At 45.2% G+C, this 19,928-nt stretch overlaps 1 pseudogene; it reads left to right on the top strand.

Annotated features, from left to right (window-relative positions):
• Nucleotides 1-7,530: 7,530 nt before the first annotated feature.
• Nucleotides 7,531-19,664, top strand: LOC141058849 (kelch-like protein 10 pseudogene; annotated as a pseudogene).
• Nucleotides 19,665-19,928: the final 264 nt, after the last annotated feature.

Here is a 19,928-nt window from a genome sequence, read left to right as displayed (position 1 = left end):
TCATTCAAAAAGTGGCGCAAACAGGTGTAAATGGGATGTCCAATGAAAATAGGTAATTACTTATCCACAGGATCAGTAATCTCTTGTTGATCACTGGGTGTTCAACCAATTACAATATAGCAGCAGTGTGGCACATGGTTCATTCTTTATGAAGCTGCTTAGCTTGTTTTTAGTTTTTCAGCAGCCCTAAACAGAATGAGTGGGGCATCTAACCCACCATTCTTTTTTGTAAAAGCATTACAAATTCTCCTTTCTGCTAACTGGTGCAGATCCCAGTGGTTGGACAACCACTTATCAGTAATCAGTATCACCAAGTTATCAGCTATACAGCAGATACTTTTTTTTAAAGACAACACCATTATGTACTAATGCTAGTAATAGGTTGAAAAACAGCATAAAATTGCTGTAAGCAGTGCAATTATTGTAAAAGTCAGGTGTTGTTGCCACTTTCAACTGGACTATATTAAACCCATACTAATCTGCAAGAAAAAAATACAGCCAAATAATAGTAAATAGTGCAACAAAAATATTTGAGTCAAAAGATGGCATCACCACTAAGGCTACTTTCACACATCAGGTTTTCGGCGTCAGGCGCGATCTGGCGTCGTGCCGGAATGCCGGATCCGGCAAATGTTTTGTAAAACCTGATGTGCCGGATCCGGTTTTCTGCCGGATCCGTCTTGTTCTTGACAGATCCGTCTTGTTCTTGACAGACAAAACCGGATCCGTCTCATCTGGTTCATCCGTTTTTCTATCCGTTTTTCGACGGATTACGCCGGATCCGGTTTTTAAAATTGACCCTTGTGGCCTTCCGAACGGGATTGGCAACTGGAAAACTATATATAGCATGTTCCTACAGCCCTTCTTTGACAGGTTGTAGAGAAGAAAGTGCAGGTTGGAGAGAAGAGCAAGTTACTGGCGAAGATGGATGTTGTCATTGGAAATATTACCACTAGAAGTTCTGTGACGGTTTCAGGGACAATTTTCCACTATACTTTATGTCACCTCAAGGCAGAGTACACTGGGATGACAGAGTGTGAAAGATTTGTGCCCTAACCAAACTTGTGTACCTTCTGGACCAACAGTATATACCTTTGCCAACCAAAGTTGGCTATCTTGTCATGGTCTTACTATTTTTACCTTTAGGCCACAGGTGTGTACCTGGTTGTGTTTTATGCAAAGTATTTCACCTTTTAACAAAAGTTGTGTACATTGGTAGGAAATCACCAACAATAAACACAACTTTTTAGGTGAAATACTTTGCTTCAAACACAACCAGGAACACAACTGTGGCAAAAAGCTAAAATTTACCCACAGTTATACCTGGTTTTGAATACCTTTTTACCTTTGAAATACCCTGTATTTAACCTTTTTTTTAAACATAGTTCGCCGCAGAAAGAAATGACAGACAACCATTGTGAAACGATAATTTAACTTTTATTTAAAATTTTTTTTTTTTTTGTAAAATGTTTTTAAAGTGCAAAAAACTTTTTTAATAAAGGTTTTAAACCCAATGGGCATTTTTATTACAAAAAACACACATTACAAATCTGTGTACTGTGGGGTGGAAATACTGCTGGAGGGGCTGCGGGACACTTCGACACTGGGTGTGTGGAGAGAGGACTGGGATCGTGGTGGGGAAGGAACAGTTAGAGGTGAAGGTGTGGAAAAAGCTACAGAATGGGTGGACATGTGGGAGGCAGAAGAGGTGGTGGGCGGTGGAGTGGAGGGTTGGGCAGGGACTGTAGGAGCAGATGATGTTGATGGAAAGTTGTATGGGGAAGGTGTTTGGTACGGGGAAGGAGTTTGGTACGGGGAAGGAGTTTGGTACGGGGCAGGTTGCTGGAAGTGGGGAGATGTCTGGTACTGGTGAGGTTGCTGGTACTGGTGAGGTTGCTGGTATGTAATAGGAGGGGGAGGATGGAAAGTGGCTGGAGGGGGTGCAGATGTAATAGGAGGGGGAGGATGGAAAGTGGCTGGAGGGGGTGCAGGTGGAGGAACTACTGTGGTGGGAGGTGGAGGTTGGGAGGTAACCTGCTGTAGAGCACCGTGGCATGAATGCATTACATGCATCTGCTGGGTAGGAGATAGTGTTGCCATGCGCTCCACAACAGACCTGAAAAAGGTGTGGTTTGGCGAAGATATTGCTTCTGAATGCATGGTTTGCAGAAGTGTCTTCACCTCCAGAATGCTGGAGTTGATCTGCTGAAAGCCTGAGGAGATTTGCTCTGACAAGACTTTTAGACAGTTCTGGAAAGATGCATTCAGATTCAAGAACTCTTGCGCATAACTCTTTTCCTGACCCCTCTGCCGCTGCCGCCCAGTACCCGCAGGTGTACTAGAGGTGGCAGGGGCAGAAGGGTGGGGTAAAGGGAAAGCGATCTCCTCACCAGCAGCTTCATGTAATGTAGGCGGCCACGATGCTCCTGTGCTGGTGGATGGGACAGATGGGTCGAATGTGTGGGAAGGCTGGGAAGGTGCAGATGTACCGGGGCGGTCGAAGTGTCCCTCGGTGCCGGTCTCCTCAGGGATCGCCTCAGAAGGGTCCAATCGTGCAGGCTCCCGAGTGCTGCTCACCGTGCTGTGGAATAAAGAGAAAAAAAAACAATTAAAATACTGACATGGTATGGCCCTGGCTGAAAAAAAAAAGTTACATCTAACATTTTTTTCACATGTGGTGTGTAATATTTACCTTCTGGTGAGCATTGTTTCCCGGAGGAACGACAGGGCTTGTGCGTACTTGTACTTGCTCCTGCGTCCTCCAGATCCACTCGGGGCCCGCATCTCTTTATTGAACTCCTTCTTGAAACGATCCCTCACAGACCGCCACCGATTCACAATTCTGTTCCCTGAAACGAGAAAGGAGTGGTTAGTATACAACATCAGTGTTTCACAAACTCCAGTCCTCATGGTCCCCAGGGGACATGTTTTCAGGATTTCCATAGTAAATAGAAATCCTGAACACATGATCCGTGGGGACCACGAGGACTGGAGTTCGGGAAACACTGGTTTACATCAAGCAACCGGTACTGTATATACTTACGCTCTTTAATCTGGGCCCGAACATCGAGGTCCTCCCAGCGGCCCACAAGGAGCAAACAGATTTCCTCCCAGAGTCGTCGGGTAACGATCAGGTCAGCGTGGCGGCGGTCAGCCATATTCCAGAGCGGCTCCCTTTCTCTGACTAGATCGATGAGGCGGTCCACATCAATCCCTCCATCCTCACCGTCAGAGTCGGGAGCACGCTGTGAAGGCTGTTAAAGAAAAAGACAAAAATAACATAATTAGCCTCCACAAAAGAAATGAAATAAAAAGTGCAAAAAAACAAAGCAAAAATATTTATACTTACACGCTGGTGACCGCCGCGTTGCTGTCACCGACGACCCTGGGAGGCACTGCGAGGACCTCTTGGCCGAGCACCAGATTGGGAAGACTAGAGAAGAAAACAAAAAATGTTATGTCTTTGGATGTAGGCATTTGTTTGCTGTGTGTGGTCTGCAGAACATTGTTTTCTATGTGTTGTGTGTAGTGTGATGTTGTGTTTCTGCGTTTGATGCAAAAAACTTACCAATTGTGAGCCCACTCCAGGTGTCTGTCCACCCCTTCCTTCTTCTTCTGGGAGCTCCTCTTCATCTTGTGATTCCTGTTTTGAAATAAAAGGCAATGAATAGACATATATTACAGAGATGATGGATTTTGGAAATAAAAACTTACCGTCAAACGCTGACGATGCGAGGGAGGGCTCCCAGAAGAAGATGTGCTGTCCTGTTGATGGCCAGACTCCATGGCTGTGGGTATTGCTGCTGCTGTTGCTGCTGCCAGTGATGCCATTTCTGCTGCTGCTGCATCTCTTTGGCGGCTGTTGAATAAAGAGAAACAAAGGGCCAATGAATATCTTGATATTCCATGGCCCTAGTTTGGAGGAATGGGGGATTTGATAATTACCGTCTCTCATCTGCTGCTGGACTCCCCTCCTCAGCATGTTCCATTTGCTGCTCCATTTGTGGTGGTGCTGATGGTGCTGCTGCAGATGTCTGCTGCCTTCTCCTGCTCCTGGTTCTTGGCTTGGGTGGCATGTTGGGTGTGGCTGAGGGTCCCATTGTCTTGCTTTTATATATCTCCTGTGGGCAGAGCTACTGAGCATGCTCAGACCAAAAAACCGGATCCGGCCGCCGGATCCGGCGCATTGCGGCGCTCATAGGCTTTCATTGTGTGAAAAAGCCGGACGCGCCGGATCCGGCGTGTCCGGCTTTTTCGCCGGAGACAAAAAACGTTACAGTAGCCGTTTTTTCCAGACGCCGGATCGCGACACATTGCCGGATCCGGCGAAAACCGGATGAAACGCATGGCCATCCGGCGCAAATGCAAGTCAATGGGGGGGAAACCGGATCCGGCTTCTGTCAAAAGCGCCGGATCGCGCCTGACGGCGAAAACCTGATGTGTGAATGAGGCCAACAGTACTTTTAGCAGCCTGTAAGAAAACCGTATACAACTATGCTAAATATCTATTTTAACACTATCACATTACATGCCTTATTGCAAGATGATTAATACCACTATAGCAGTCTGCCTAACTGGGTGCTATGTGACAACTCATAGCAGCCGACAGGAATGTTATTGGAAATGAGTAATAAAATTAAAGATTTGTCTGGTGAAGGTATATTGATGTCCGACACCCACCCAACACTCCGGCAAATGCTTCAATGATTGCTGAATATAACACTTTGAACAGAGCTGCAAAAAACTCCATTTAGTTTGTAGTCACAACTGGATACTGCAAAACAGCTTCTATTCAAAAGAAAATTACACTACTCCACAGCAGCCACCATAAATTGAATAAATCTATTGTGCACTCTGCAACTTAAGGGTACCGTCACACTTATCGATGCACCAGCGATCCCGACAACAATACGATCCGGTCAGGATCGCTGGTGCATCACTAAGTGGTCGCTAGTGAGCTGCCACCCAGGCAGATCTCACCAGCGGCATAGCAGCGGTCGGGGGTCGCTACTTACCTGTCACACTAGGCAATCCTGCGTCCTCCCGCCCGCGTCCACGCGTCGCTCGTCTCCACGCGTCGCTCGTCTCCACGCGTCGCTCGTCTCCACGCGTCGCTCGTCTCCACGCGTCGCTCGTCTCCACGCGTCGCTCCTCTCCACGCGTCGCTCGTCTCCACGCATCGCTCGTTTCCACAACAGGAAGCCCAGGAGGAAGCTGACGGTGATAAACGGCCCAGGACATTCTCGCGCGATCAGCGATAACCAGCGGGGGAGCCGGTCGGAGTTAAGTATCAGACATAGCGATATCGCTAGCAATATCGCTATAATGTCACAAAACCAGTGACGTTATAGCGATATTGCTAGCGATATCGCTTAGTGTGACGGTGCCTTTAGTTCAAAGACTTCTGGGGAAGAGGATAGGGGGAGAGAGGGGAGGGGAGGAGAGAGAAAGAGAGACTGGTGAAAGAAAAAAAGACAATGGGGCTCGGAGCCTGTGCAGTATGAAATCCACATGCAGATTGGATTTCAGGTGCATCTACATTGACAATCATATGTTTTTGCTGACACATATCAGGATGTCTGCAGATTTTTTTTAACACCCAAAATTCGCAACAAGCTGCGTTTTGGGAGAACATGGAAAATCCTGATGCATCCTGATCCTGATGCAAACTCAGGTCCGTGCATCCCTATGTTAAGTATAGAGATCTAATCTGGATCAGGATTGCTACACTTCACAACGCACAGTACCAAAACGCTAGTGTGAACGCAGTCCCACTCGTGCAGCCCCTATCCAGGAGCCCCCATGTTATATACATGCTCCCAATACATTGTCTTATCATTACCACACTATAACACAGGGCACAAGCTCTTCTAGTGAGGCGGGAAAGATCACTGTATGACAGAGCAGCATGCAGACATAGTCTAGATTATGTCTGCAGTCTGTTCCCATACAGTTTCATCACTTTCCCATACAGCACATCCCTCACTTCCGAGCATCAGTGCCGCAACACGGATCCCTGCACACGGACCCGTGTTGTCCTGGATCCGTGCTCCATCTTAATTCCAGACGTGTAGCCGCGGATCCGTGCGTCTCCCTGTGCCTCATGTTTTTCAGATGACACAAAACTGCAACAAGTTGCGTTTTTGTGCATCTGATAAAATATGCAGACATGCAGATCTGTGGGAAAACGGTGACAACTGGATGCACACGGAAGTCCCATCCGTCACCACTGAAAGTCAATGGAGACGAAAACGGATCCGTGTGCATCCAAAATATGCCGGTGTGAAACCAGCTTAACCCTATAAGGCTATGTGCACACGGTGCGGATTCTGCTGCGTATCCGCAGCGTTTCAGGCTCTGCGGATTGCAGCAGCTTTAGGTGCGTTGTACAGTACCATAGTTTTCAATGGTAAACTGAAAAATGCTGTGCACATGCTGCAGATTTTTCCGCGCGGATTTGCTGCGGGTTCAAATCCACAGCATGTCAATGTCAAAGCCTCCATTATAGCGGTGTGAAACCGCAGGGCTAATCCGCAGGTCTTTTTTACCTGCAGATTTTTCCAAATCCGCAGCACCAAAAATTATGTGTGCACATGGCCTAATTATTGGGGCTGGACCTAGATCTCTGCACAGTTTTGCCTGAAATCACTTTATTATATTGCTTACCCTTACCCTACCCTCAGCAAAAACTGATGCTTCTCCCTGTAGGGTTCCTGTCCTGTGTGACTGTCCTGAATCCTCCTCACTCACTCAGTGCTGCACTACTGATGCTGAGCTGAGTCTGCTGACTTTAACTAATAGTATTCTATAGTATATGTGAGAGTCTATGCTTCAATGGAAGAGTCTACGCTTCAATGGAAGCATCTGCTCTCTCTACCCAAGATGTAGCCATGGCTCTTGTGGATTGGGCTTTTAGACCCCCTGGAACATCTCTGCCTGCACTACTATACGCTAGCATAATGGCCTCTCTCACCCATCTAGCTATAGCCTGTTTAGAGGCTTTAAGGCCCTGGAACAAGACAAATAAGAACCTCTGCAATCTCCAAGGTCTTGTCTCTTGCAGTATTTACAGGTAACATCTAACATCTAGGCAATGAAGCCTCTCCTTCTGGTTGCTAGGGTTAGGACAAAAAGATGGTAAGATTATCTCCTGAGCACTATGGAATTTTGACACCACTTTGGGGATATGCTGGATCTGATTTTAATACCACCCTATCATCCATGACCTGAGTGTAGGGAGAGTCTGCTAATAATGCGTGTAAAGCTCCAAACCTACGTGCTGACGTGAGAGCCACTAGTAAGGCTGTTTTTAATGTTAGGTTCTTATCTGATGTTGTGTTTAGTGGTTCAAAAGGACTCTGTCAAGATTGATAAAACTACATTTAGATCCCGGGATGCAGGCTTTCACCACACGGTTCACATTTTCAGGTTGTAGTTGCATGCAAGTTAGTAACATCCGCCATTTTGATGTCAAAAGACCAAATGTACATTCCATGTAACGTCTTGCTCGGCTCAAGTGATAATTGAAAAATGCGTCTGGTGTATTTCTTCCGAGTTGGAATGCCTCATCCCCAACTAAAACATAGGGCAAACTTGGGCCTTCTGTGCCCAGAAGAGGTCGTGCTGAGGGTATGTTGAAGCGAATCGTTCGTCCGTCCATATGCACCGATATACACTGCAATAAACCAGTATCTAGCATCCCCAATAGCCATTAATACAATGGAAAAGTATTTTTTATAGTAAAGGGATCCACTATGCACTGGTTTCTGAATTTGAATGTGCTTCCCATCCACGGCACCAGTGCAATTTGAAAAATAAGCCACAACCGCAAAATTTTGGGCAATCGATAGCCACATTTCTGTTGTTGGGGTCGGTAGTACAAGTGGTTGTAAGTTATTCTAAATGGCATCTCAGGTTTCCCAAACTAGTTGGCAAATGGTCGATTTCCCCAGCCGAAATTGCAAGTGCAGTGACGCAAAAGTTTCTCCCGTAGCCAGGTATCTATCGGCAAAAAAACAAACTATGACTATGGACATAATGTACAGATTTTGTCGGACAACAAACAGGCAACTGAAAATGGACTAGGACAATGGGCTACGTGAAGAAAATAAAATGACATGCACAGCGATAAATTACATCTTGCTTTGTCACTAGCACACTGTAAAGAAAAGGAAAATTACCTCAGCGTCACCACTAAACGTTCTTCCGCAGAAATATTGTCCCGGAAAGTGCTGCGTTGATGATGTATCTTATCCTTCACATGCGAGAGCAGAATATCAAACGTTTCCATGGACATCCGAAAATAACGCTGAAATTTAAAGGGATGATCCCGAAGTTGAACATACAGGGTGTGAAAGGCACCATATGTATTCCGGAAAAAATTAACTTCATGAATCCAATATCTCCTTTGGGAAATGCGCCTTCTCTGACTATGTCGCAGCTGCATCAAGCAAAATCTAACAAGCGGAGACACAAACATCTTGCTTGCAGCAGAATTTAACTCAATGATTGGCTTCCAAAATGAAGAATGTTTGTGTTACGGACTGATGGAACGCACTTAATTAGAAATACATAGCGGCTAGGTGCGTTCGCAGTCTGGGGTCTTTCGTGCAAAGAGGTTAACTGCTGCTACACAATAACGAATGGAATATGAAGGGAGTTAACTGCACACCAACGGGTAACCACTGACCCGGTGTGTGCAAGAACGAACTGTTACTTCAGAGTTCTCTTTTGCCAGTGTATAAACCATGACCTGTTATACCTCACAGGCTATGGTTAGGAGAGCGCTAGTGACTGGACACTGACCCAAAACACGGGAACAGTGCCCCACTAGGCTCAGTCGCGTATGGAACCGCTACTGCGGTGCCAGGGATAGTCACTTAAGAAAAGCCGTGCCCTGTTAAGCGTGACAGGGCGCGTCAAACTATTGCCTACCGCTCTAAGTGGGTACAGCTTCTGCCCTGGTGGTCGCCACTAGCCAGCACAGTCTTAGCCCTGGAAAACGCACTTATCTGCACACAGCGCTGCTGTGATAGATGCTGTGGTGCAAGCGGTATTGTGGGCACTATTGGACGAGAGAAGCTGAGTGCACTGCGGCGCTAGGCAGTGCCAGTACTCGGTGCTGACTCTACTCTGGGACCCTAACTCATGCACAACTGAGGGAGGGTGTCTTAATGAGTCATTCACCTGTCTCAGACATCCATCATCATACACAACACTATAGCAATAAGAGTAAATCTCTATATTAGCGCATGGCCGGACGGCCATGCAAACCTTTTATAGTTGCAGCCTTCCAGAACTTTCCTGGTGGTCCAATCGGAGCAGCAACAGGACCTGCACACCCATGGCCATGCTCAGTAGGAGAAAAGCAGGACTTAGTCCCAGAAGTGTCTGCTTGCTGCTGACTCATACAATAGCAGAGCCTGGAGGAGCAACCAGATGCCTAGCATTAGCCTGGGCAAGACGCTGGGACCAACGTCTCTGCTGAGCAGCCTCCTCTCTGGCTGGAGAGCAATGGGAGATCGCAAAAGGCAAGGCTCGGGTTCCCTCCTGTGCAGAGAGTTTGTCCACCCACACATGATGCTGACAAAAGGCAAAGAAAAAAAAAAAAACAACTTTATTGACAGTGCCTGAAGGCAGACAAACGGATGCTTCAGGAACGGACATCAAAGTGAAGTCACATGGGCTAATGCAAGCGTTAACGCAAGGGCAAATTTAGACCAAATTTGGCTCACTTCAGCACATCCGTTTAACAGATCACTTAAACGGATTCTACAAAACGCAATGTGAACCTAGCCTTAGTGAGGATATTGGCAGCAATCCTAGCTCTCTTTTTATTCCAAACAAACTTGTTGACCATAGTTTGTAATCTCCTAAGAAGCTTTAAAGGAATTACTAAAGGGATGGCTCTAAAAATGTAAAGAATTTTTGGGAGCGTAAACATTTTGAATGTCATAATTCTGCCAATCCATGAAATCTCATGCTTAGCCAAATTATTTAGTTCTGCTTGGGTATCTCTATAAATTTTTTGTAGGTTGAGCTCAACCATTTTACGGAAATCTTTAGTATTAGAGACACCCAAATAGGTAATGGCCTCTCTTTCCCATTCTTAATGTCAGAAATAGTAGTATCTTTTAAAATGAAATTCAGAATTTTTTATTTAGATTAATTAATTTTATAACATGAAACGTTAGAAAATCCCTCAAAGATTGGTAGAATTTTCCTTGAGGAATCTAATGTATTAGACAAACTCAAAATTATGTCGTCGGCAAAAAGACCTGATTTATACTGACTTTTTCGTATTTGAATACCTTTGATTTCCTGGTTAGTTCTAATATATTCAGCCAGAGGTTCCTTTAGTAAAGCGAATAACAGAGGCGAAAGTGGGCAGCCCTGCCTGGTCCCGTTAGTTATTAAAACTTGTGTGGACAAATGATATTTGCGAATACGTTTGCCGATGGATATGCATATAGAGCCATAATCATCCTTATTTTATGGATGAAACTGAATTTACAAAAAGTGGCAGTCAAAAAAGTCCCAGTTAACTCTATTAAAGGCTTTTTTAGCATCTAAAGCCACAAGTAAGGATGGTGTTTTATTAAGTTTAATAGAGCTTATTAAATTAAAAATTTTCCTAATACCGTCTCTGGTTTGGCTGCCTTCAATAAATCCTAATTGGTCTTTATGTATGATGTTTGTAAGAATTTTTTTTAAGCCTATTCGCAACAATTTTGGAGTAAATTTTGACATCCTAATTAAAGATATGGGTCTTTAATTTATAAACAATCCAAGATCACCTTTGGGCTTAGGGATCAGCGTTGTAGTAGCTTGGGGAATTCGCCCACTAGAGATGCCTTGTTGAAAATTTGAGTTAAATATGGAACCAAATGGGGAACAAAGGTTTGATATTCGTTAGAATAACCATCTGGTCTAAAAGATTTTTTGGTTTTCAAATTCTTGATGACATCTAGAACTTCCATTTCCAAACATTTTATTGGGGTTTTAACAACAATATAAAAGGAGGGAATGAAAATGGGGTGGAGGGGAAAGGAAGGAATAGGGAAAGAGGACTGGGGTGGTCCTAAATGTAAGAACAGATAATGAATAACAAATCTTATATTACACAAATATCTCATAACAATGCGAACAATAATTACTTTGGAGATCAATAAACAAGAAAGGCACAGAAGAAAATGAAATGAATAGAGTGAGCCCTAAGGGAATAGCTCTATCCAGCGGGACTATTTATTTGTGAATATATTACGATTATTATTATTTGTAGCCAACTTCTGTTCAAAGGATTTGTGGAGAATTATCTTTTCTTTGATGTCCTGAAATTTGAGGGGATCAATTCTTTTCCAGTGAAAGGCTATTGAATTTTTCGTTACTCGAAATATATGAATAACTAAGGGTATTGTGGAGTGATATGAGGTTTGAATTGTTAGGCATTGGATTTCTGTGTTTACTCTGCAGTGATCCAGACCCTCACATTCTGCAGTCTCCTGCTGTTTATCTACTGCAGAGGAGATTGCAGAGAGATTTGCTGCATGGCAAAGTCCTTCTGTCCTCCTACTGAGCATGCTCATGGGACGATCTCCCATTGGAGATCGGGAGTCATGTGCTCAGGTCCTGCTCCAGATCTCATTGGTCCATCTCAGAGATCTGGAGGCTTGCTCGGTCACGGCTCCTATAAAAGACGCGAATGGCTGTTCCGCCATGCGCTAGTATAGACTTACTTGCTGCTGTGTGTATGAGGACGGATGAATGATTCTGGTGAATGACTTATTAAGAAACCCCTTCCCTCTGATATTACGTATGTGGTCAGGGACTGAGTCTAGAATCAGCGCCAGCGCTCCTCTGCTGCAACATCCACAGCTGCTAGCGTCCGACATTGTGCTTGCGTCGTAGCTATGTCGCTTAGCGGCAGTGTCCACGCCGCGCTGCAGTAGCCACGCCACGCTGCAGTAGCAGCCCTCCTTAGCATCCGCAGCTACAACGCCGCACTCACGGTAGGTCTAGACCGATGTAGTGCCGCCGTCTTGGGCTATAGGTCTAGACGGACGTAGTGCCCCGCCGTCTTGGGCTACTCCTGTGACCTTATACCATGAGTGTATTTATACTGAGTACTGTGACCTCAATAGGCTCAGTCTTTTGTACTTGTGTTTATTTGGCATTCCCGTGACTTAACAGCGATTGCTCTGCGCACCTGGGTGACATTTAATCCTGTGCACATTTCCGCCATATTGCTCCTGCCACCACTTAGCAGCGGTTATATCACCTACTGCACGCGTCGACCCCGAGCGGCGAACGCACTTTATTATTTTTATTTAGTGCGTTCTGCCGTTCCTAACATGAATTAACTGAAAGAGCAGCTAGTTGGGGAGAGATAGGAGATGGGTGTATTAAGCAGTGAGTTAATGAGATTGGAAACATCTTTCCACAAGGGGGCAATACAAGAAAATATGAGATAGACTTCCGTATTGACGGCAGCCTCTCCTGCAGTCCGAGGAAAGCTCAGGATTAATCTTAGAAAGTTTGGCTGGAGTGTAGTACCATCTCGAAAGTACTTTCTGATGAGTCTCCTGTAGGGACATTGAAATGGTGGAGGCATAAGAAATGTCACAGGCGTGCTCCAATTCCGAAGAGTCTAGACTTAGGTGGAATTCTGTTTCCCACTTCAGTAGGTTGTGTGTTTTGACTAGTTCATAGCTACTGTTTAACCACTTATACTGTAAATCGACCTCCTTCTCTAATTTGGCACTAACAACGTCAGAATGCAAATCAGCTAATAATAATAATAATCTTTATTTTTATATAGCGCTAACATATTCCGCAGCGCTTTACAGTTTGCACACATCATCATCACTGTCCCCGATGGGGCTCACAATGTAAATTCCCTATCAGTATGTCTTTAGAATGTGGGAGGAAACCCATGCAAACACGGGGAGAACATACAAACTCCTTGCAGATGTTGTCCTTGGTGGGATTCGAACCCAGGACCCCAGCGCTGCAAGGCTGCAGCGCTAACCACTGAGCCACCGTGCTGCCCATAGCTTACGTCAGGTTTTACAGACCGGCTTCTTGGATCCCTGCCGGGGCGGCGGGCACAGCGGGGAGATGCCACATAGCTGCGCCCGCTGTCCGCAGGGTTCCTGGATGGGCTCCTGCGCCTGTTGCGCACTGCCATGTCGGGGTAAAGTCTTTCTAGGGGCCTTGTCCTCCTGCCACTACTGCTCAGCCCATGCGACCTGGCACCCAGAAGGGAAGACAATTGCTCCTCTAACCATCCTCTGGAGCGGGCAATGTCCCGCAGCCGGTACATCAGGTCTTCACGGACTCCATGAGGTAATTCTGTGGGTTTTCACTCAGGATTCTTTTTGAAAATGGCTATATTCCCGCATTTTTTTTCTTCCCAAACTCCGCCCTAAGCCCGCCCCTATTACCTCCCTTTCTTTTACCTCCACCAATCACAAACCATTATATAAATCACTGTTAGAAACCTTCCACCGGCCAACTATAGTCATGGGGGGGCTTCCATTTAGCTATGCCTATACCAGCCCCCATCTTGAACTCATCCGAACAAAACAAACCCTTCACAATCTGAGGGACTATCACTTAGTGTCTGGTGCGTGGCCGTGCACAATTGGAACGATAGTCGCTCATCACCAACTACTGAGCGACAGGTGCTTAATAGTTGTTGTGTGTAAAGTCGCCTGAAGCTAAAATCCCATTGACAATCAAGGTGCTAGATTTGGGTGATAGCCTGTAAAATCATGACTTGTAAAAGTACTTTTACAGGATTCTGCACCTACGGTTTCATCTAGTTTGCTTCATCCAGTTGTTCCTGGGCATCGTTTATTATTTTTAAGATTCTGTACCGACGCCGACATCTGACCTACAGAAAGGGTAATGTGATTAAGAGGATGAAGAACAAATGGGTACATGGATAAATATGTGGGCAGGGCAGGACATTACCTGCATGGTAAACACTTCTACCTCCCTGGGACACTTTACTTGTTCACCATTTTCCACAGAAGTAGCTGAAACCCAATATGAGATGCTATTGAATATTGCATGTGACACCACGGCCTCATGTTCTTTCATGATTCCGCCCACCTCTTTTTTTAGGTAACAGGAACTCATGATTGTTGAGGAGAAACTTTGGAGGACTCATAATAGGAGTGTGCAGAATCCTAGAAAAATAGAGACATCATAACGACAAGGAATCTGAGTGAGTTCAAATTGTGCATCAATCAGAGCATGTGCCATTTTGACGCCTCTCCGTAAACAAATGCTATAAATTATTGGAAGCGTGCTCATCAACATATGCAAGTCCTAATGGAATGGAATTCTTCATTGGGAGCTAAACGATTGTATCTCCATGGCTGATGCATGCAGCCACTAGATATTTAACAGGGTGAGAGTACAGAGTCTCCCACAAATTTTAAGACCCCCCTCGCCCCGCTGCGACTTGGGGTTTCAGAGAGATTCGCCCAAAACAAGGACCACCCCCTATCCAAACACTTTCCAATGCATGTCAATGAGAAAAACATGCCCAAACTCTGGGGTCACAGCTCTGCGGCCGTAAGCCCTAGACACTAGCCCTTTTAGGTGAAGAAAGCCCAGAGTCTGCCCTTCAAACAGACACAAAAACCAGGTTCCTCATTTATGCACTTACAGGTTGTCTCTCAGCCATCTTTCCTCATAGGCAGTGTTGAAGCAAGACATGCCCCAAAGGCAAAGCCTCACCACAGCTTCCTCCTCCTCAAGATTGGCTGTGCTGTACTCAAGTTTAAGAATACACCCCTTAAAGAAATGGAAAAAAGGATTTTGAATAAAACAGACAATAAAGGATTCGAACCCTAGTTACTGCAAGAAAAAGGCAAATCCACCTCTTCATGTGCCACCTAGGTACAAGAGGAAGTGTAACCACCAGGGCCAGCTCCAGGTTATTGAGGGCCCCGGGCGAAAGAGTCTCAGTGGGCCCCCCCTTTAACACATACCACGATTCGTGATACACAGATACAGCAGAGAAATATCGGTATAGTACAATGCCGGCTTTCACTTCTTACATGAGTGATAGCTATTGTAAATTCTTCAATACCATACAGCAGAGGGGCTTTATATAAGTCAACCCCTTTTATGCAAATCTTTGTGACCTACTCCCTCTTCCTCAGTTACCAGTAGGCATTTTATTGTTAGCTGAAAAAACTGCATACATTGAATATGAAAATTTTTTAATGGAAAACTTTTTAAATCAAACATTAGAAAGTATTAACGTTGAACATTTGTAAAAGTTCAAAATGGGTTGCAGCATCACAACATGTCAGTATTTGTTGTCCCATTGTTTTGAATTCACTGATGACTGACCCCAAAAGTGACATCTGCAAAAATGCAGCTTAAGAGCTGTTAAAACAAGAAATAAAAAAAAATAAACCAGTAGTGCAATTCGGTGGCAAACCAAAGATTTGATCTGAAAATTGCTAAAAAAAACTTTTCTCCTGGTTTTTTTTCAGCAGCAAAACAACATATAACTTGATTAAAATCTACACCTTCTGCTTCTTGTGACTCAATTGAAAGAATTGTCAATGCATTTAACCTTTGAGACATCTGGGACCTGAGGAAGTTTTTAATAAGCTTCAGTTTACTGAAGATTCTTTGAGCTGACGCAACTGAATCGGGCACTGTTAGCAGGAGCTTCAATGCCAATACCAGATTTGGGAAAGCCAGGTTCAGCGAGTTAGAAAACAGATATTGCAGTGTTTCCTGTGGAGTTAGATGATCAGGCAGCATCCTAGCCAGTGTCTTCAATTCCTCCAGCAGAATCTCTCCATTAAGTGCTGGATCAGCAAAGTTTAAACATTGCTGTTATAGTGTCCGCAAGTCAGTGGCTGCTTTTTTATGTCATTGAGAAATCCAAACTTGGCCGTGAATTTATTTAAGAAAACGAATCTTGTTTTGATTTCATCAAACACAGTTTTAAGTAAAGGTTTGAAGAATGTGTCTTCAAATTCTTCTCTTTGATTTAAATATGACGTTCCACTTGCTTTCTGCATTGCAGAATTTTTTTCCTAATTCTGTTTGCTGGGTACTCGGCAGCTTTACTTTCTGCTTGTTTGAACCCCAATATGAAATACTCTGTGAAGGTAGTAGTGATGGCCTCAACCAGTGGAATTGTGTTGGAGAGGTTCATAGTTTTTGTCTGTAGAGCCAGGTTGATTTGGATGAACTGCAGCAATATGTCATAGATTCTTTCATTTGCTATATGTGTCACTGGAATATATAGTGCCATGTACAAAGACTTCTATAGCTTCAACAAGCTGAGGAAACTGAAACAAAATGGCTTTCATTGATTGAAGCTGAGCACACCATCATGTCTGAGAGCCTTTAGTGTTAATTGTGATAAATGCTCAGAGGCCACTTCTCACCTCTTAGTTGCTCCAGAAAAGAATGCATAAATGCGACTCAGAAGGTCATAAAACTGTTCGGTTGGAACTCTGTACGATTACAAGATTCCAGTTATGTGGATAACATAGCACAAAGAATGCATGCGGATTTTTCTCCAAAACAATGGCCTGCACTCCTTTATATTGTCCCCTCATATTAGCTCCATTATCATAGCACTGGCCATGAATATTTGAAACACACAACTGATGCTGTTCTGTCAATCTTTCTAACACAACTGTTGCTAGGCCTGTTCCAGTTGTGTCTGTGACATGCAGAAATTCCAAGAAGCTTTCTTTGACCTCCACTGTTTTGCCAATTTCATCAGTAGGTAGGGCCCAGATTGGGGGGTGGTCCACTGCTTACCGCGACCAGATGACATAGACACGAGACGGAGGCAGATTTCGGGTACAACAGGTCCGAGTTTATTGGCCATCCTCCTGACGACCGTAGCCATACACCGTAGCACTTTCACAGCTCTCCGTATTCAGGCCCAGGTACCTGCACCTTTCTTCTGTCGTAGTGACGTTCCTTGCGGCTCTTTCGCTGGGGCTGCCCTAGACCTGTCTACCGCCAGCGCTTCACCAGTCCGAGGTCGTCGTCCATTTTGTACCCCCGGGGCCTTGTCTGTTCTGCGGTTCTTCGTGTTGGGGCCACCCCCCCTGATTGTCTCTTCTTCTCAGTCCCTTGGTCAGGCTCTCCACCGCTGTCCATTCTCCTTACTGTCTCTTCTCCTGAGCTCCTCCCGGGACTGGAACCCTCTGGAACCCACTCCTGTCCTATTTATCTCCCTCTCCGTGAAATCCCCTCCGGGGTTCCTATTTCCCCGCCCCCCATGACTAAGCGTCTTCGTAGCCCTAGGCTACCCCCTGCCATCTTGTGGTCAAACTTAGGTACTGCACTCCTTTTCCATTTTCCCCAGCTGTTTCCCTTCTTTTACTACAAACATCCGTCTACAGTGCACCAACCGTCCCTTCCCCCTACAGACAAGTCCGTCCGTCAGGTCACCTTCCCTACACATCCATGTCCACCTATCGTAGCACTAGGCCAACTGCTCTTCATGAGATGTCAGGTGTGCAGTCTACAATTATGTCGAAAAATGTAGCTCCCTTCACTTTTTCCATTTTTATTTGAATTACTGCTTCTCCAATCAAATGTAATAAGTTGTTTTGCATATCTTTGGCTGGCTGCAGTGGGTCTCTGGATGGGCGTGGCGGCGGGTATCCCAGACAGCGTCAGTGGGCCCCCCCGGTCTCACCAGGGCCCCGGCACTTGCCTGGGTGCTGACGCCGTCCCTGCCTCCAGTGCGTCGGGTGCTGACGCCGTCCCTGCCTCCAGTGCGTCGGGTGCTGACGCCGTCCCTGCCTCCAGTGCGTCGGGTGCTGACGCCGTCCCTGCCTCCAGTGCGTCGGGTGCTGACGCCGTCCCTGCCTCCAGTGCGTCGGGTGCTGACGCCGTCCCTGCCTCCAGTGCGTCGGGTGCTGACGCCGTCCCTGCCTCCAGTGCGTCGGGTGCTGACGCCGTCCCTGCCTCCAGTGCGTCGGGTGCTGACGCCGTCCCTGCCTCCAGTGCGGACGCAGCCAAAGCTCCCTGCTTCGCCGAGTGTCCTCCGCCAGAGCATTGTTCACAAATCGCTGGAAGAACAGTGCGGAGAAGGTATATGACATTTCTGTCTTCTCTCCAGAGATAATTAAATTGGTTCTAGAGTATGGCTACACATGGACTGTCCCAATCAATGTCGTCAATGTGGAAAATCTCTTTATTGCGGCAGATTACTTCAACATTCTGGGTCTTCAACTTTGCTCTGATTTCCTGATAAAGCAACTGTGCCCAAAAAATAGTATTGGTATCTACAAATTTACCGAGTATTACTGTTGCCCCAAGCTTCACCAGAAGGCATATGCTTACATCTTGCATAACTTCGAAAATATAATGAAGACCTCAGATGAGTTTCTTGAACTGTCATCTACCGAATTGAAAGGTCTTTTAGAGAAAGATGAACTTTAATGTTAAACAGGAGGACGCTGCATTTGAAGCTATCATAAAGTGGATAAATCATAACCCAACAATCCGGCAACAGTACATCTCAGTTCTTCCTCCAGAGGTTCGCTTTGCCTTCATGCCCGTCGAATATTATGGCAAGCATGTTAAATCCAACATCTATATAAGAGACAATGAAATGTGCAAACCTATTCTAACTAATGCTTTCAAAGCCATGTATAACCTCATGATATTGGCCTCTCAAATTCTGATTTAAAAAACCTTATGAGCATACCCCGTCTTCCTTATGCAATCTTGTTTGCCATTGGTGGTTGAGTGGAGGTGGACCAACCAATGCCATGGAATCATGATGCTCGTGCTGACAAATCGATCAATCTTACATGTGAAGAGGAAAATCCAAGAGCTTATGGAACAGCATACTTAAAGGGCTATGTGTACCTTATTGGCGGATTTGCTAGTGTGGATTATCTTAACAATGTAAACCGTTTTAACCCAGTCAAGAAATCATGGAAGCAAGTAGCACCGATGCATTCAAAGAGATGTTATGTCTGTCACAATTCTGGATGAAAGCATCTATGCAATGGGAGGCTTTGATGGCAAGTTTCGTCTAAATACTGCTGAACGATACGAGCCAGAATCCAACCAATGGAGTTTGATTGCACCTATGAATGAGCAAAGAAGTGATGCAAGTGCCACCACACTTAATGATAAGATCTATATATGCGGAGGATGCAATGGGAACGAGTGCTTGTTCATTGCTGAGATGTAAACCTTGATACCATGCAGTGGAGTACAGTTTCTTCAATGAGGAGCCGATGTAGTGGAATGGGAGTTGCCGCCTATGGAGAAAAAGTATATGTGGTAGGTTTTGATGGAACAATTTTGTTAAGAAGTGCAGAGGCTTACAACCCTTTTGACAACACTTGGCATGTGGTGCCAGGCATATACACACCACAAAGCAACTTTGGAATGAAAGTAATGGATGACCTACTTTTAGTTATAGGTGTGGAAACAATGGATTTACCACCACATTCATTATTGAGTACTATGATCAAACAGGAAATGAGTGGTTTGATGTCCATGGTATGGATATCTACCGCAGCGCCTTAAGTTGTTGCGTGGTCCCTGACCTTATCATCATCCGAGACTATGCAGCCTGCCGAGACATCGACTCCAGAGATGAGGTCAAAGTGTCCTCCTTGGGTTTACTACCAGTATGATGTGTTATTTTTAACACAACTTCATACAAAACAAGCAAGGATTATCCACCAGACCAGCAAATAATAAAAGTTCAACAAACTTAACTGAAATAGAATTTCTACTGCAGTTCATGATCCAGATAATGTTAAACACAAACATCTGAGATGGATAAATGGGATGACTGGTAAATTTTAGCCTGGGGGGCATGCAGCAGTATTAGCATGAGGATGCATCCATGCATGTGACATCTCCTAGAGCTGTACGATTTTTGCTCTCTGATAGCA

The sequence above is a fragment of the Dendrobates tinctorius genome, unplaced genomic scaffold (genome assembly GCF_039654945.1).
Source record: "Dendrobates tinctorius isolate UK_male_01 unplaced genomic scaffold, ASM3965494v1 ptg000215l, whole genome shotgun sequence".
NCBI lineage: Eukaryota > Metazoa > Chordata > Amphibia > Anura > Dendrobatidae > Dendrobates > Dendrobates tinctorius.
This window is presented reverse-complemented; position numbering and strand designations above follow the sequence as displayed.